Genomic DNA, 17,664 nt, shown 5'->3' on the forward strand with positions numbered 1-17,664 from the left:
CAGGGTCACGCATGAATTCACTCTCCCTAACTTCCAATGCTAAACACAGTGCCTAGTACCAAGTAAGCACTCAAATACTTGTTGAATAAGTGAATAAATGGGCACCAAACCTGTAAGAAAGCAATAAAATATCACAGAATGTCTGCTTAAGAGTTTGTGCATCTTCACAAATGAGTCTTTGGAGGATGCCCAAAGCAATTGAGCCTAAAATCCCTATTCAACTCTTACAGAAAAAATCAATTCAGATGCCTGTATAAATTTCTCTGGCTCTTCTATGTCTCTAAGCAATTACTGAGCACTGTAAGTACTTAATAAATACTTATTGAGCTGAAATGAAATTATACTGTTTTGAATAATGGATTTTGATATATAAACTCCTACATTTTAGTCCCATATAATGTCATTTTCGAAAACTGTTCATATGTCTCAGTTTTAGCTCCACTGTCATTGGATTAATTATAATGTAGTTATCCAACAATGTTCAAATAAGGCTTAGAGTTTCCTTAGTCCCACTTCTTCAAACTCAGTTAAGGGAGGTTTTCAGTCTCTTGTATTTTCATATAAATTTTACTTTGTCAATTTCTGGGGGAAAAAAAGCCTGCTGGGATTTTAATCGAATTGTGTTGAACCTGTTTTCAAATGTAAATCAAAGATATTAACAACACCTGCCCCAACTTCGTCAACGTAGCAAATTTCACTTGAAATTCTTCCCAAACCTACTCAGTCCCAAGGAGAGCTCCTTCTGTAGACACAAGATCCAACTTACAAAATACTAAACGCACTAAAAACTGGAAAGCTAATTCCCAGTTAAAGGATCAGTTCAAAACGCTGGATTAAATGAATCTCCACGATCAACGAAGCAGATAAAGTATACCAGTTTGTAAAGCGCCAAGCGGCAGGCAAACACCAAGTATTACAATAAAGTGGCTGCTGTTCAAGGATCCTAAGGCGCCCCATCCCTGTCAACCCCAAACATCTGTATCCGGACCCATAAGAACGCGTCCACAGGTGACCCGAACCTCGGGAAGCGTTCTCTCTACAGCAATAGGCCCTGTTTAACTGTGCTTCTCCTCCCAGGACCCCATACTAGGCTACAAGGGAGGGCCGGCGGGGCTCAGGGGCGAGGAGACGGGCCTGGGAGACCGGGTGGGCTAGGAGCGTGGGGTGGGCAGGGGCGACGCCAGGGCCGGGGAGCGATTCCAGAGGCAGAGGGCACTCGCCCGGGGCTGCCGGCGCAGGTGCCCCCCGAAGCGATACGGAGGCCTCGAAGGCCAGACCCGGGGTCGCTCCTGGGGAGGGATCGAGGTGGGGCGCGCGAGGAGGGGACGGGGAGGCCTCACCTTGTCTCCCGGGAGGCAAGCGCCGCCGCCGTCCCGCAGTTGCTAAGGAGAATGCTCTTCCGGGTCACGGGCGCAGAGTTATGGAGGCAACGGTGGCCGGGAGGGGCCAAAAGCGAGGCGCGGGGTGAGTGCGCGGCGGAGGCGGTGGTCTGTTGTACTTGCGCTGCGGCGGCCGGAGCAGGGCAGGGCCCGGCGGAGGGCACTCCCAACTGCTATGGCCTGGCCTCGCGGAGACGACTGGCTGTAACCGATGGCTGTTGCTGCCCGGCCCCCTGCTCAGGGGCCAGCCGCTGGCGGGAGCCCTCCCGCCCCTGCTCCTGAATGCCCCCAGCCCCAATCCTCAGTGCTGTGACCCGCCGGGCCGCCTCTCACCCAGCCGGCGACGCCTGCCCCCAACTTCTAGCTTAGGGGTGTAGCCACGCCGGTCCTCTCCTGTGACAAGGTTTTACTCATCCTTGGATTTTCTCCACACCTGGTTAGTGAGCACCTGCTCAGGGCTAGGTGCAGGGCTGGCCCCGGGATACTGAGGGGGGCAACCCAGGCGTGGTCCTGCCCTCCGAACGGATAGGCTAGGTGGGAGGGCAGGCAGGCAGTATCCTGCATATAGTATTGGGATGCGCAAGTGAAGGAAGCTAGGGGAGCCTGCCCTGGGGGCCTACCCAGGCTCAGGTGGGGAAAAGCTGATGGTGGAGACCTCAAGCAAGTTAAAAGTGTAGGGAAGAGTGTTCCAGGGAAGACTGTAGGCTCGACTGAGAAACCCACTGAAAGGTCTGTACGCCCTGCCCAGGGAAGTGTGTAGAGAGGAGAGAATGGTTAAGGATGGAACCTAGAAAACATCAATATGGTAGCTGTGAACTAAGGAAGAGGAACCCCCAAAGAGCAGGCAGAATGTTTGTTTGAAAGGCTGCTGAGGAGACAGGAGAAGAATTTCAGTAAGGAGGTGATCACCAGTGTAAAATGCCATGGGGATCCAGAGCCCAGTGGTGACCATAGAAAGATCAAAATTCAGGATTAGGTTGTCAAAGTTGTCAGTGGCTTGAATCTGTATAGTGAAGGAGTCTACCACCATATTTTCCTTGTTGAAACAAGGGAAAGAGATACACTAAATTGTTCCTGAATGCCTTAATGTTTTCAAAAGCACTGTCACAGTACTTGCAAATTTCAGGATTCCACAACTAATAACCAATCTCCTTGAAGGTGGAAAATATTTGTTATTTAACCTTGCATCTACAGTGCCTGCCACATTCAAAGGCCTCAGTCAATGTTTGCCTAAAGAATAAAAGAACCCATGGGCCTCTGGTTTTTAATGTTCACACAGATCCCTTCCAAACCCTCAGCAAAACTGTGATGTAGGCAAAACTTGTCTATTCAAACTGTAGAGAGTGGAAGAAACTCAGCAAGGACAGGAAGCAGAGGATGGTAGAGGTCCAGGGATTCAATGGATGGGAGAGAGCCCAATAGAGCCAGAGATGGGAAGATCCAGAAGAAGAAAAGGACAAAGGATTGAAAACATAGTAGCTGGGCTTTCAGGGCCAGAAATGGGAGATGAAGCCAAAAATAGTTAGAAGCAGGAATAGAAGAGGAAGGACAATTTTGTACATAAATTGAACAGAGACATCCCACTGAGATTGGACTGCTGGCAGAAAGTGCAGTGTCAGCCGGTGTGAACACTGCAGGGCTAGGTGGACATATCCCCATGTCCTCTAAGTGAAGTGGGCCCTACACTTCCTCATATGGGCCAAAGGATAACCGCGGCACATGCTGGAGTGAGTTGGGATGAGAGGCTTGCCCCACAAGCATATCTCCATAATTCCAGTCCATTTCCATTATCACAAGTATTACAATAAGCTCCCCCCAAAAGAGAAATATTGTTCTTCTCTGAGAGCCTAATAAATCCATCCATAATGGATGTGACCATACATCCGTGGAAGGGAACCATGAAATTCAAAATGTGTGGCTGAAGAGTTTAGAACACCCGGCATATCAGCCAAAGGGGCCTAGGAGTAACATCAACAAGGCAGGACCAGAAAATGATTACAATTTGGTAAAGGAAAGTTAACTGTTTTGTGAACAGAAGGGACAAAATTATCTTGTAACCTGGAAAAAGGAAACCCCAAATACATGAAGTATAACAGATAAAGTCTACCCCACGCTCTCCTGGCAGCCTTGAATATAGCAAATATTCTAAGGAACTGTGTTCTGCTGAAGGGCCAAGGTGATGCATTAGGCTCACCTTGGCTAGGCTTCTGGGACATTTCAATGGTGCCTCAAGAAATAGAAATTTATCATTGCTATGAAGGGCATATTCTTAGAGAACTGCAGGGAATTGTGGGTGAACTCTGTACTTCAAGGGTGGTATGGGCATGGAAGTTTCCAGGTGATGTGCTTTGTCTGACTGGTCTCTGGATGACGGATGCCAATTAATGACTGAGGAATGCCCCCAAAACCCAAGATATGAGTGGAGGACCGGAGTTACCATGCCCTGTTCTTATAGGAATTGAGCCACCTGCTGCCTCCAGGAGAATTCCATTTTGGCATTAGGAGGAACTGTGTCTGAAATCTAAGTTTTGGTTGCCCCAGAGCTTTCCATACCAACGCTGATTCCTAACCACCACCATCTCCAACTTGAGCTTCCTGGGTACTAACATCCACCCAGTCACAAAGCCAGACACCCAGGAGTCACCCTTGACTCCACTGTCCCCCATCACCACACTCTCACCCTAAACAGCCCAGTCCAAGAACAAGTCCTGTAGACCGTGTCATTCCCCCCACCCAATTCCACTGCCACGAGTTACGGTGAAAAGAGCAGATAACCAAGCAACTCGGGTTCAGTAAGAAGTATTACAACCTCAAAGATGAAGCAAGGTGATAAAGGCAGTGTGTGTGTGTGTGTGTGTGTGTGTGTGTGAACAGTGTAATGACCAAACAGCACAAAAACTTCAAGGAGATAAGATGAAATAAATTCATTCAACAACATGTTTTGATTGCCTTTCACATGCTAATTTTGCCTTAAAGGAAGTACAACATAATGAAAGGACTATTAAATAGGTTAAAGAAAAACCTAAGGTAGAATTGAACAAATTCCAACCACTCAAGTGAAAGAGTGCTTGCTGGCCCCGGGGGTGTGACTTTGGAAGGCCCTAGATCAGATGTTGGGTGCATTATAAAGCCCATACCTGTGCAGGCAGAGTACTGTGGGCTGAGAGGGCTGTGGGTGAGCAGAAAATATGTCTCATCAACACCATATCAATTGTTCTTGGCCTCCTCAACTGCAGCAACTAGACCCACCCAGACCACTATTTCCAACTAGGAATCTTAAACTTAGTTTTAAAACTTACATTTCTCTCATCCTTCTATCTTCATAGTATTATTTTTATCCTAACTTTTAAAAAACAAATCCTTCTAGAATATTCCCACTTTTTTGCCTCATAGGTGTTAGCCTTTACCTTGATTTCTCTTTTACCTACTAGCTCTTATTTAAATTTTCATCTTTTTAAATATTTTTAATCTTTATTGAATCAGGATTCCATCAACATATTAGTCTTAACTGTTTTCGGTTTAATTTAAAATTTTTTTCTAGTTCTTTGCCCTTTTGTTTCTTTTTTATTTCACATATGCTACTTTAAATGTGAATTTTAGAAAATTCTCTCACTTACAATGCTATTTTTTCTAAATTTTTATTTCCGCATCCTTAGCTTTAAATTTGTCTTAATTTTTATACTCTCTTATCATCTTATTTTAATTTTTATTTCTCTGATCTTCCATCTTGCATATTTTTCTGGTTTTTAACTTGAAGTATACATATAGCTCAGCAACTGCAAATGTTATCTAACAATTATTACACTTTAAATGAGAAAATAAAGGATCATATTTAATTCACCAAATCCAGAATGCTTATACTTTGTTTTGTTGGAGAATTTACTCCAGAGGGAGGTCTTTATAGGACAGAATTTTACTTTTCTTCTGTGCCTTGTCTCCTGCCAGATACCAGCCTCATATGAAGCTGGAATAACAGAAAAGGCGCTCTCAAATTGCAGCTCCAATACAGCAGCAATGTGGCGTAGCACTTTAGACGTGGGGAACCAAACTGCTGGGTTCAAATCCAACTCCTCCAGTTACCCACAGTGTGACCTTGGGCAAGTTACTCAACCTCTCTGGGTCTCCGTTCTCCTCACCTATAGAATGTGGGTGATTATGATAGCATCTCATAAGGTTTCTGTGAGATTTAAATGAGTCAATATATGTAAAGCACCTAGAACAGTGCCTGGCACATAGTAAATACATGTGTTTGCTAATATTGTTTAACAAGAAGTTATCCTATACAGTAGTCACTCTTAGGAGTATAAAATAACCAAGTATCTTGTAGATGATGGTCCTAACTGCCAGAAGCAACTTTTATTCTTCCTCTCGGCGCAGACTCTGTAGCCTACCAAAGTTCTCTTTGGCACTTTCTCTTCTTAACCAAACCTCAATATTTGTTTTCAGATATCAATACTCCTCCAAGGACTCATGTATGGGGTGGGGGTGGGGAATAATTTCAGTGAAGAGTCTGTTTCTCCTTTTCCAACGCCCAACCCTGATTGAGTCTCTGCATTCTAGAGTTCTAGAGAGAAAACATCTGAGGCTCAGGCCAGCCTATGAATTGGGTTAGGGGTCTGCTGGAGCCAATCAGCTAAGCAAGGGAAACAGAATCACCCAGTAGAATTATGGCTACTCAGGTATACACCTTCCTTAAGGGCTGTGTGTGTGTGTGTGTGTGTGCGCACACGTGCACACACACGTGCTCTTATTGGAGGGGAGGGTAGCAAAATTTCAATGAAGGGAGAACTGATAATTTTATGCACTGTATAGCCCATCTCCACAGATATGTATACCCTAGTCTGAAAAACAATGATATAAAGTATAGTTGCCGTTAAATGTGATAACTGTATTTTTAAATATTTAACTTTTCAGAATGCCAAAATCAGACCAAGAGGATTTGACCTAGGAGGACTTGAAGAAGGTAAGAGAATGACAAAAATAATTCTGAATCTATTTATAAGAAAGAACATTTTTGAATTAGAACAGATATAAAGAAATGTGTGCAGTCTGCTTTTTGTTGGATAAATGAAAATATAGTAAAACACTAGGAAATTGTTACATTTGATCTCACTTAAATGAATCAAAAAACACAGCGTCCAATAGAAATCCTATATTAAAGAGAAAACAAAGAATTTTATTAACTGAGAAAAATACAGAGTAACACAGAACAATTATAAGATTACGTGTAAATGGACTAAATTCTCCTATTTAAAAAACAGAATCATAGACTGGATTAAAAAGACAAAATCCACACCTATGAATCTTGTTTTTTAAAGAAAAGGGAGATAGAATAATTTAAAAGACTGGCTCAGATAAATCATGCTTACACAAAAGCAAGAATAGTAGGTCCCAGCTTGACTGAATGAGTTACGTTCATCCCAGGATTCCTGCATATCTGGGCATGCCCTGAACACCAGTGGCAGGACCCACTGGAGGACTGTTTACATGAGAAGCTAGCATCCTAGGAAAGAACCCCTTCTTCAGGCAAAGCCAAAGAAAAGCCCAAGGACAGCAGGCTAGTATAATGCTGTGTGCAGCAGGAAGGCTGCAGGGAAAGTGCCAACAAAACAATCTGTTTGGCCTAAGGCAATCCTGCTCTTTAGCTTTTCCACAGAATGGGGCACCAGCAAAGAAGGGTGCTGTTGGAGCTTGCTGGCATAAACTCTCCACAATACTCCATTCATTGGCCCCAAACACAGGCTCTAACCCAGCCCCACTGAGGGATTGTCAGCAAGTCCCTACACCTCAGGGGCCTCCGTTTCTCTTCTACAAAAGGGTGATTAAAGGAACTGATCCAAAAAGGGAAAATTGAGAAATAGAGAGCCTTCTCAAATGTACATTAAGCTTTCACAAAAATTAATTGCAATTTTGAAGATAAAGATATTCACAATAGCAAAGCAAAGATTTTACACATACTTCCTCAGACTTCCATATGATAAAATTGGAGAGAAAGCCAGTACATCACCTATATGCACATGACCAGGCAAGAATAGAAGAAAGTTCTGTGATGGAACGATTCAGTTGAAAAGGCAACACCAAATATGGGGATGTTATGTTAAAGACAAACAAAAAAGAGATACGGGTACACAGTTAAAGCTGTATTGAAGGAACTCTGGTATCTTTCATGCTTATGGTAACAAGAAAAAGGGAAAAATTATCAACTAAATCTACACCTAAATTTTTTTTAAAGATATAACAAATTTTAAAAGGAACAGTAACAAATATGAAATCAAATAAATTAATTAGATAAGAGAATATCTGCTTAACATGCAAAACAGATTAAAAATGAACTAATATAATATTTACAGACTGCTAGTATAGCAAATTAAATACCCAAGAAAATACAAGAGAAACAAAAATCTAAAGACTATATAAACATAAAAATGTTTCAGTTATTAGGAAATACGATTCAAAGCTAAAATCAAATAAATTTTAAAATTAAAAGGAATTAACAATTTTGAATAAAACCAACACAAGAAGAAAATTCAGAACAACAGGAAAAGATTAGCAAAAGGGAAGGTTCATAAGAAATATAGAAAACCTATTCAATGAAGATTTGTAGAATGACTGAGTGAATTTTTTGAAAAAAGCACCTAGACTTGATATTGTTGTCATTAACATTTTCAACAGCAAGTAAATAAACAAAAATTCAATTCATTTTGTAAGGCAAATACGTTCACTTCCTGCCTACCTGTAAAGATAAAGATTACAATACAAAAAAGTTTTAAAGTTTTTGCCTCATACATAATTTTACCACTTTTGCACATGTATTTTCATTTTATTCTATTACTGGTACCATATTCTTATGTTGCAGAGTTGTATACTGTGCAACTCTTTTACATCCCTTCTTTTACAAATTGTATCTTAGTATTTTCCATGTTTATTTTAGGGTTTTCTTTTATTTTTTTCTTTGTTATACAAATTATAAATGTTCACATGAAGAAGTAACTAAAAATTTATGAGTAGTTCCACTACCTAAAGTTAGATAGATTGTAGATTGGTAGGTAGTTGGATACGTAGTACATACATATATACATACAGACAAACATACATGGGTAGGTAGGCATACATTTGGATTTGGATTGGAATATACTTTTAAAAAATTTTTAAACTGAAGTATAATTCACATAACATAAAATTCACCATTTTAAAGTACACAATTTAGTGGTTTATAGTATAGTCACAATGTTGTACAGTCATCACCACAATAAATTTTAAAACATTTTCACCACACCATAAAGAAATCCCATACCATTAGCACTCCCCATTTCCCTCCCATCCTTCCAGCCCTAGGCAATCACCAATCTTCTTTCTGTTTCTATGGATTTCCCTATTCTGGACATTTTATATAAAAGGAATCATACAATACATGACCCCTTATGACTGGCTTCTTTGTCTTAGCATAATGTTTTCAAGATTCATCCACATTGTAACGTGAGTCACTAATTCATTCCTTTTTATGGTTAAATAATATTCATATATATAACATATATGTCACATTTTGTTTATCTGTTCATCAGTTGCTGGACATTTGGGTTCTTTCCACTTTTTGGCTATTGTGAATAATGCTGCTATGAACATTCAAGTACAAGTTTTTGCATGAACATATGTTTTCAATTCTTTTAGGTATATATATAGTTGTAAAAGTGCCTGGTCATATGTGCTGGGTCATATCATAACAGTGCCATTGTACATTTCCACCAACAATGTATGAGGGTTGCAATTTCTCCACAACTTTGACAACATTTGTTATTTTCCATTTTTTAAATATAGCCATTCTAGTGGAGTAGTATCTAGTAAAGTGGCATCTTATTGTAGTTTTAATTTGCATTTTCCTAATGGCTAGTGATGATATTTATTGACCATATGCATATCTTCTTCAGAGAAATTTCTATTCAAGTCCTTTGCTCATTTTTTTACTTGGGTTATTTGTCTTTTTATTGTTGGGTTGTAAGAATTCTTTATGTATTCTGGATTCTAGGCTCTTATCAAATAAATGATTTACAAATATTTTCTCTCATTTGGTGTGTTGTCTTTTCACTATCTTAATAATGTCCTTTGATGAAAAAAGTTTTAAGCTTGGTGAAGTCCAAATTATCTATTTTTCCTTCGGTTGCTAGTCCTTTACGTATCATATCTAAGAAACTGTTGCCTGATACAAGGTCATGAAAATGTATACCTATGTTTTCTTATGAGAGTTTTATACTTTTAGCACTTACGTTTAGATCTTTGATCCATTTTGAATAAATTTTTGTATGTGGTGTGAGGTAGGGGTCTAACTTCATTCTTTTGAATGTGGTTAGCCAGTTGTCCCAATCTTCAAAACACTATTCTTTTCCCATTTAGTGATCTTAGCATCCTTGTCAAAATCAATTAACCGTAGATATATGGGTTTATTTCTGGACTCTCAATTCTATTCCATTGATTTGTCTACTTTTATACCAGTGCCACATTTTCATGATTACTGTAGCTTTGTAGTAAGTTTTGAAATTGAAAAGTGAGTCCTCCAGTAGAATATACTTTAACATTGTTTTGTTACTCTTTCACTTCAAAAACTTGAAAATATTCACATAACATGTCAACAAATACAATTCTATAGCATCAATTTAAATAAATGTGTAATATCCCACATGAATTTTCCATTAGTTATTTGACTAGAATTACAGCATATTGTTAGATTCATAGGTTATTTCCAATACTTGTTATAATAAACAATTTAATTTTTACTTATTAGAGGCTTATCTTGGATGCCATAAATGTATTTTCTTCTGAGTATATTTTTTTCATGACTTCATCCAATTCTCTATTAAGACCTTCAATCCAAGTAACTTGTAAAATCTCTTATTAAAGTGTAATATTAACCATTTTCTGTCATTCTTGCTATAAACAATTTCCTGTCCATTTTTTTCTCATTTATTTATTTTTTAAATTTATTTATTTTATTTATTTATTTTTGGCTGTGTTGGGTCCTCTTTGCTGTGTGTGGGCTCTCTCCGGTTGCGGCGAGCGGGGTGGGGCTACTCCTTGCTGCGGTGCACAGGCTTCTTATTGCAGTGGCTCCTCTTGTTGTGGAGCATGAGCTGTAGGCACGCGGGCTTCAGCAGTTGCAGCACGTGGGCTCAGTAGTTGTGGCTCACGGGCTCTAGAGCACAGCCTCAGTAGTTGTGGCGCACAGGCTTAGCTGCTCCACGGCATGTGGGATCTTCCCGGACCAGGGATCGAACCCGTGTCCCCTGCATTGGCAGGCAGATTCTTAACCACTGTGCCACCAGGGAAGTCCCTGTCTCATTTATTTTTAATTTACAGGAATGGAACAGCACCCAGGGCATCTTGCTGATTAGAATATTTTGGAAAAAAATGAAAACTGAAGGTAAGTTGATTTTTAATCTTTCAAAAGTGGCCTTTTATTCTGCTAGGGAGTTATAAACCCTTGTTATTTTTCTGTATTTATTTTGAAAAGTAATACATTCATCTAGTGCAAAATTCAAGAGATACCAAAGAGTAGCCAGTGAATAAATCTCCCCCCATCCCTGTCCAACAGCACCCAGTTCCCCTGTCTGTTACCAGTTTCCTCCATCCCAATATCTATCATCCATCCATCCGTCCATCCAATTGACATTTTCACGGTGCCTGCTCTGTGTGAAGACAACCAGGTACAGTTGTTCAGAGAGATTTGAATCCCATCTCTACCACCGGCAGCCATGGCCTTGGGCAGACCACTTGGTCAAGTCTCAGTTTCCTCATCTGTGAAATGAGGATAAAGATAATCACCTCATGCATCATTGAGAGGATATATATAAGGTAACCGGCAGAAGCCTGGGTGCTGTGCATACCACTGTGAAGCCAGATTTCATGTCCTCAAGAGCTCTGTTCAAGCACCCCTCTTAGGTCTGCATCTTAGTTCCCCCTTCTTGTTTCCTCCGCTTTGGATCAGGCAATTTTTGTGGCTGCCAACCTAGAATCTTTCATGTCCTCTCCTCCCACTGCAAGGAGGTCTGTCCACAGGGCCAGACCCTGCAGACAGCCATGAGGTGGAAGCCTGGGGCTTTCCACTGCCTCATACTTTCCATGAGGATTTTTAACTAAATCCTCAAACATCACATTCACCAGTGTTATCTTGTCAGATGCTGTAAAAACGTTTGCACTTTTGTCTCAACATTATGGATGGCATGTGTTCAACCATGGGGAGAAAAGATAGACAATGAACTCACTCACCTTATTCAGGTGTCGTAGTTTTGTTCTTCTTGAAGAAAAACAGTCACTGAAATCTGTTTGAAAATACTGGTCAACATCTTCCCTACCAGCTATGCCATCTGTCTGCAGAGAAGAGCAAGTTTTTAGTCTGAAAATACCCATATCCAGACGTGGGGTTATTTTATTTATTAATTTATTTATTTTCTGGCTGCACCTCTCAGCCTGCAGGATCTTAGCTCCCCCACCAGGGATTGAACCCAGGCCCTGCCAGTGAAATTGCCGAGTCCTAACGGCTGGACCGCCAGGGAATTCCCAGTGGGTTTATTTTTTAACAAAGTGTTCTCGCTGTGTCACAGAACACACTAAGGAAACACACTCTGGGGAGGGGCACCTTCGGAAGATGGAGGGATTCTTGGAAGAGACCAAGGCAGGGAAGCTGGTGCGTTTGGGGGAGTTGCAGCCTGGAGGCCAGTCTCTCCCTCCATTCCTGCCTTTGGTTTCTTCTGCCACCAGGGAACTGCTACCTGTGAGGTGACCAGGTTGTCCCCATACCAGTCATCCTCTGGAGGAAGCTGAGAGCTTTCCCCCCACCCCCAGCTAGGTCTCTCCACCAGCCCAATGTCTGGAGGTGTAGGCAGCCAGGCCCCAGAGGGCCCACCCTACCTCCCTTCTCTCCAGGCACAGTATAGATACACTTTATCTGGATCAGAGGAGCTGGACTAGCTCCACCCAGAACTGGGTTCTTAGTGAAATCTCAGCTGAAAATCCCATGGCCTTGTGTACCCAGTACATCCCCAGAAAGGCCTCCCAGGATCTAAGTCTTTAAATCTTTAGATCTTTCTCTTGGAACTGGCTGTGGGGGAGCCCCAAAGGGTCCATCTTCACAGCCAGGTGCTGTGACCGGTAAGACTGGCGAGGTGAGCAGGGAGTCACCAGGGCAGCAGCAGGAGGTGTCCATGGTTACCTGGCTGTGTCCATGGTTACCTGGTATAACAGATACCTTCTTTATATGTGCCTGTTTTATCCAGTTCATATATGGGAATTTTTAGCAATGCACTATTATTATTGCTTTAAATCTATTTGTCCGATCCAGATAGTTGAGACCTGCCTCTATAAATTTGGTCCATCTCAGAACCCCCTGTTCTATTTTTTTCAACCCATCTAGTCCTTTACCAGTAACACATCCTTCATTAGAATTTATAACACACTTTTGTATCTAGGAGGACATTTATGCCTTAAGACTTTTCTTCTTAAAAAACTTTTTGATCATTTTCATAAATTTATGGTTCCTGAGAAAATTTGGAATCAATTTTTCAGCAATCACAAAGATACTGAGATTTTGTTTGGAATCATGTTAAACTTATGCAGAACTTAGGGCAGAATTAACATCTTTATTATACTAAATCTTCTCATGGGGACACGTGATACAGCTCTCCATGTAGTCCAGTGTTCCTTCATATCCCATAACATTAAATTATGTTTAATTTTTGATATGGCTATTATTATTGGGCTTTTTAGATGTATTTGCTGATGGGTTATTATTGTCATATAGGAGGGTATTTTATTTTTATTTTTTTAAATGCATTTTGTATGGGGCCACTTTTATATTTCCTTTAAATGATCACTTCACTAAACCCAATAATAAGAATTGGAAAACAGGCGACTATATTATCATTATACGTCAAGATATTGCAGGGGGGTGGTGGTGTGGTGGTGTGATGAATTGGGCTATTGGGATTGACATGTATACACTGATGTGGATAACATTGATGACTAATAAGAACCTGCTGTGTAAAAAAATAAATAAAATAAAATTTTAAATATTAAAAAAAAAGATATGACCATATATCAACCCTCCAAAAAAAACCCAAAAAAAAATACCAAGAAAATAGTGAAAAACTATTAATACAATAAGAATATTTAGTTATTAGTCCAAATTTTAAATTAACATGTAAACATTAATAGTTTTATGTCAGCAATAACTGATAATAAAACATAATTTTTAAAATCCACAGCAAGAAAACATTGTTTTTTAAATCCCATTTGTTATGGCCACAAAAACTATAAAAAATCAAGAATAACTTAATAAAGATGTGTAAGACCTGTATGAGAAAACTTTAAAGCTATGGAAAATGGAAAAGCACAACTTGTCCCTGGATAGGAAAACTAAATATTGAAAAGATGTTAAATTGCCTTAAGTTTATGTGTAAATTCAAGAAAATGCCATAAAATCATAGCAGGATATTTGGTGGACTTGGGTAAATTTTTCTAAAGTTCTTCTGGAAAATAAATATAGAAGAAGAATAAAGAATTTCCTGAAAAAGAAGAGTATCTTGGGACTGATAGGCCCTACTAGATATTAGAACATATTTTTAAACCACAGTGAATAAAACAATATGGTCAGGAGTAAGCAGGCAAAGCAATAAAACAGAGTCCAAAACTTTACATAAGTATGTATGAGAATTCAGCATGAGAACAGTAAAAGTTTAAACTGGTGGGAGAAAAACTTAACGATTATGCTACAAAACTCAATAAATGGTATTGAGACAACTGGCTACCAATTTGGGAAAAAATAGTTGTATTCTTCACTTTAAACCCAAATAAATTCCAGAAAGAATAAAAATATAATTTTTTAAAGTGTAGTGTGTCAAAATTAAAAAGTACATACAAGCACACCTCACTTTATTAGGCCTCACTTTATTGTGCTTCACAGATACTGCATTTTTTACAAATTAAAGTTTTGTGGCAACCCTGCACCAAGCAAGTCTATTGGCACCATTTTTCCAATAGCATTTGCTAACTTCGTGTTTCTCTGTCACATTTTGGTGTCACAATATCACTAACTTTTTCATTATTGTTGTATTATAGGGGTCTGTGTTCAGTGATCTTTGATGTCACTACTATAACTCACTGAAGGCTCAGATGACGCTTAGCATTTTTTAGCATTAAACTATTTTAAAATTAAGGTATATACATTTTATTAGAAATAATGCTATTGCACAGTTAATAGACTACAGTATAGAATAAACATAACTTTTATGTGCACTGGGAAATCAAAAAATTCATTAGACTAGCTTTATTACAATATTCACTTTATTATAGTGCTCTGGAACTAAACCCACAGTATCTCTGAGGTGTATGCCTGTAATATTTCTATAATTTCGTGTTAGAGTCACTGAAGAATGAGATTTTTTGCCTCTGGAACACTTTTCAAAATGTCAAGTGAATTTATCCTTTCCAGGGATGTAAACTTGTCCAAGGCATTGACTTATCATAAAAAATTTGGAGAGAAGCTCTGTTTTTCATAGGGACAATATCATAAAAAGGAGGTTTCTTGTGATTAGCTGAACTCAAAGCTCTCCGCCAGATAAGGTGAATTTTCAAAAGGCAATTACATCTCCAGGTTTTGTTCAATTTCAATGTTATGGAGGTACGTTTATGGACTTCATGAATCCATTCCTATTTCCCTAAGAAGCATCAATTATTTTTCACCATACCAAAACCAACGTAATGGGAAAGCCATAGGCTTCGCCTGCTTGGCAGATAAGTAAGATCACATGTACATTCATGCCTACATTACCCTGGTTTTGGGACCTCCCTGCCTTGCCAGCAGGAAGGCCAGTTGATTTGTAGGTGAAACATCCCCTAATATGTCAGGTCCTCCTGTAGTGCTTGGATATGTCCCTGAATCTGTCCTCCTGGAGCTCCTCCAGCTGCCTGCTGGGGAAGCAGAAATCCCGACAGTCCCTCAGGGACAAAAGACTTAACCACTTCAGGGCCCCACCCCATCTCCACTCCCATCCTCAGCCTCACTCACTAGCTTTGGTGCCTCCAGCCCTGTAGCCCAAACGCCCGAGGTCCCTGGCTCTCCTGGTCACGGTGCAACTGCAGCTCCAGCCACAGGGAGAGCCCCAGCAGTGCCTCTGAAACAAAGTCCCTATACTAGTGCCTGATTTCTGCCACCTCTGCTGCCACCTTGGAGATTAACACTCCCACGGGGGTCCTTAGATGAGAAGGGAAGGGAGAGGCTGCCTCGCCATGTTGCCAGGGTGTCCAGGGAAAGCACCAGCATCCCAAGGCAGCACAGCCTTTCCTGTTCACACACAACCAACCCCCCGGTCCCACCCGTGGTGCCAGCAGGCTTGGATGACCAGAGATGGGAGTGAGCTCCTGCCTGGGAAGACTCAACTCCCTACACTGGGGCACAGAAACCCCAGTGTGACCTCAGGCTGGGGGTTGCTTTCAGGACTCCTGTAAGTCCTCGTGCTGGTTGTTCTCCACTTACCGTCTCACCTCCCAAATCCATTCTCTTCATTCTCTGCCCTGCTCGGCCATGTTCTGGCAGTGACTGCTTTCTCTGGTTACAAGTACTATTGAAAGGCCCCTCTTTCATGTTCCAGCTCTCCGTCACTATCCCCTATTAATCCCCTTATCGTGAATAGTCCCCTCACTAAATTCTCCCAGTTAAACCCTCTGAGTTGCCGTGAACCTGACTCCAATGCCCCTCACCCCAGGATGCTTGGGCAGACAAGTGACTCCTAAAAATGATGAAATAGACCATCCTATCAGTAGAATAACTGAAGATTGAGTCACATTTAATCTGATTTAGAAAGATAGAAAAATGTACCATTTCTTTTTTTTTTTTTTAACTTCCCTCTTTTTTTATAATTTATTTATTTATTTTTGGCTGTGTTGGGTCTTCGATGCTGTGCGTGGGCTTTCTCTAGTTGCGGCAAGTGGGGGCTACTCTTCATTGTGGTGCGTGGGCTTCTCATTGCAGTGGTTTCTCTTGTTGTGGAGCATGGGCTCTAGAGCACAGACTTAGTAGTTGTGGCGCACGGGCTCAGTAGTTGTGGCTCGTGGGCTCTAGAGCGCAGGCTCAGTAGTTGTGGTGCACAGGCTTAGTTGCTCCGCGGCATGGGGGATCTTCCCAGACCAGGGCTCGAACCTGTGTCCCCTTCATTGGCAGGCAGATTCTTAACCACTGCACCACCAGGGAAGTCCCCAAAATGTAGCATTTCTTGCATGTCAGTGTTGCAGAGCAAATGTACACTGTGACCCAAAGTTGGACCGCTGTGAGCAGTCAGGTTCTCTGTCAACTGGCCACTCTGAGCCCTCTCGTATTCTTCATCACTCCGTGAAGAGATTTCAGGTGCATACGATTGTTTGTCACCCTTCACTAATGCTGTCTCCTTGGCTTCGGCTCCAGGGGCAGAATCTAAACCCAGTTGCTCAGAGAGGAGCCCAGTTCCTCACACAGATCTGGAGTTTGCTCCTTAACCCGCAAGTCCCCGGACCAGGCTGTTTTGGTTACAGAGACATTGATCAGATATAATCTCAAGCGGAGTAAAATGGTTGGATTCTGCCCTCCTTTGTCTTTAAGTTGTATTTTAATGACTTGATGTCTCTTTTAGATAAGCTGGATGCTCACCTCTCCCAACTGCGACCCACAGAATACTGCACTAGAGAAAGTGAAAAGTTACACATCCTCCTGTGACGTGGACTGACTGCCATGAGTTAGTATGGACTTAGTAAATGGTGAGAGCTGCTACCTAAGTACTGCCAGGAAGAGATGGCTAAACGTCAGTAATTTTAAAACATCATGCTTTCTGGACAAAGTTTTCTCAACTGATGACAGGCTTGTAGCTAAACAACTTAATAAAGGAATTCAAAAATTTTAATTACTGGGTCTAGCAGTGTGTTCCGTAAATAACACTAGCCTGGAGGTTTCATCAAGAAATACTAATTGTCTAAAGTTTTATGTTTTATTTGGAATTTTTAAACGATTGTAGTAGGTGATTGGTAACACCTGCATTAAAATTTTCCATATTAAAAAATAAAGCTGGATCCCTACCTCACACCTTAATAAATTCCAGATGGGTTAGAAGTAAAAACGTACACATAAACCAACACATACAAAACTCCATAAAAGTACTAGGGAAAAGAGTGATGTTTATTTAATCTTGGGAGGTGAAAAGATAGACCTTTCTAAAAATGACACCAAAGCTAGAAACCATTAAAAAAATATGATGGATTTGACTATATAAAA

At 40.8% G+C, this 17,664-nt stretch overlaps 1 protein-coding gene and 1 long non-coding RNA gene across 11 annotated transcripts in view; one reads left to right on the forward strand and one right to left on the reverse strand.

Annotated features, from left to right (window-relative positions):
• DIS3L2 (DIS3 like 3'-5' exoribonuclease 2) overlaps window positions 1–1,489 on the reverse strand; it is a 374,176-nt gene extending 372,687 nt beyond the window's left edge. For all 9 annotated transcript variants that reach the window (XR_010944177.1, XR_010944176.1, XM_067740219.1 and 6 more), the window contains exon 1: window positions 1,341–1,489. The gene's annotated coding sequence lies outside the window, so the exon portion shown is untranslated. The remainder of the gene's footprint in view (window positions 1–1,340) is intronic.
• Window positions 1,322–17,296, forward strand: LOC137226099 (uncharacterized). 2 transcript variants are annotated; one of them, XR_010944178.1, is made up of 4 exons: window positions 1,322–1,464; window positions 6,294–6,342; window positions 10,728–10,791; window positions 17,030–17,296. It is a non-coding gene; the product is annotated as an uncharacterized lncRNA (long non-coding RNA). The 2 variants fall into 2 exon arrangements; XR_010944179.1 differs by lacking the exon at window positions 1,322–1,464 and adding an exon at window positions 1,503–1,815.
• Window positions 17,297–17,664: the final 368 nt, after the last annotated feature.

This window comes from Pseudorca crassidens, chromosome 6 (assembly GCF_039906515.1).
Source record: "Pseudorca crassidens isolate mPseCra1 chromosome 6, mPseCra1.hap1, whole genome shotgun sequence".
Taxonomy (NCBI): domain Eukaryota; kingdom Metazoa; phylum Chordata; class Mammalia; order Artiodactyla; family Delphinidae; genus Pseudorca; species Pseudorca crassidens.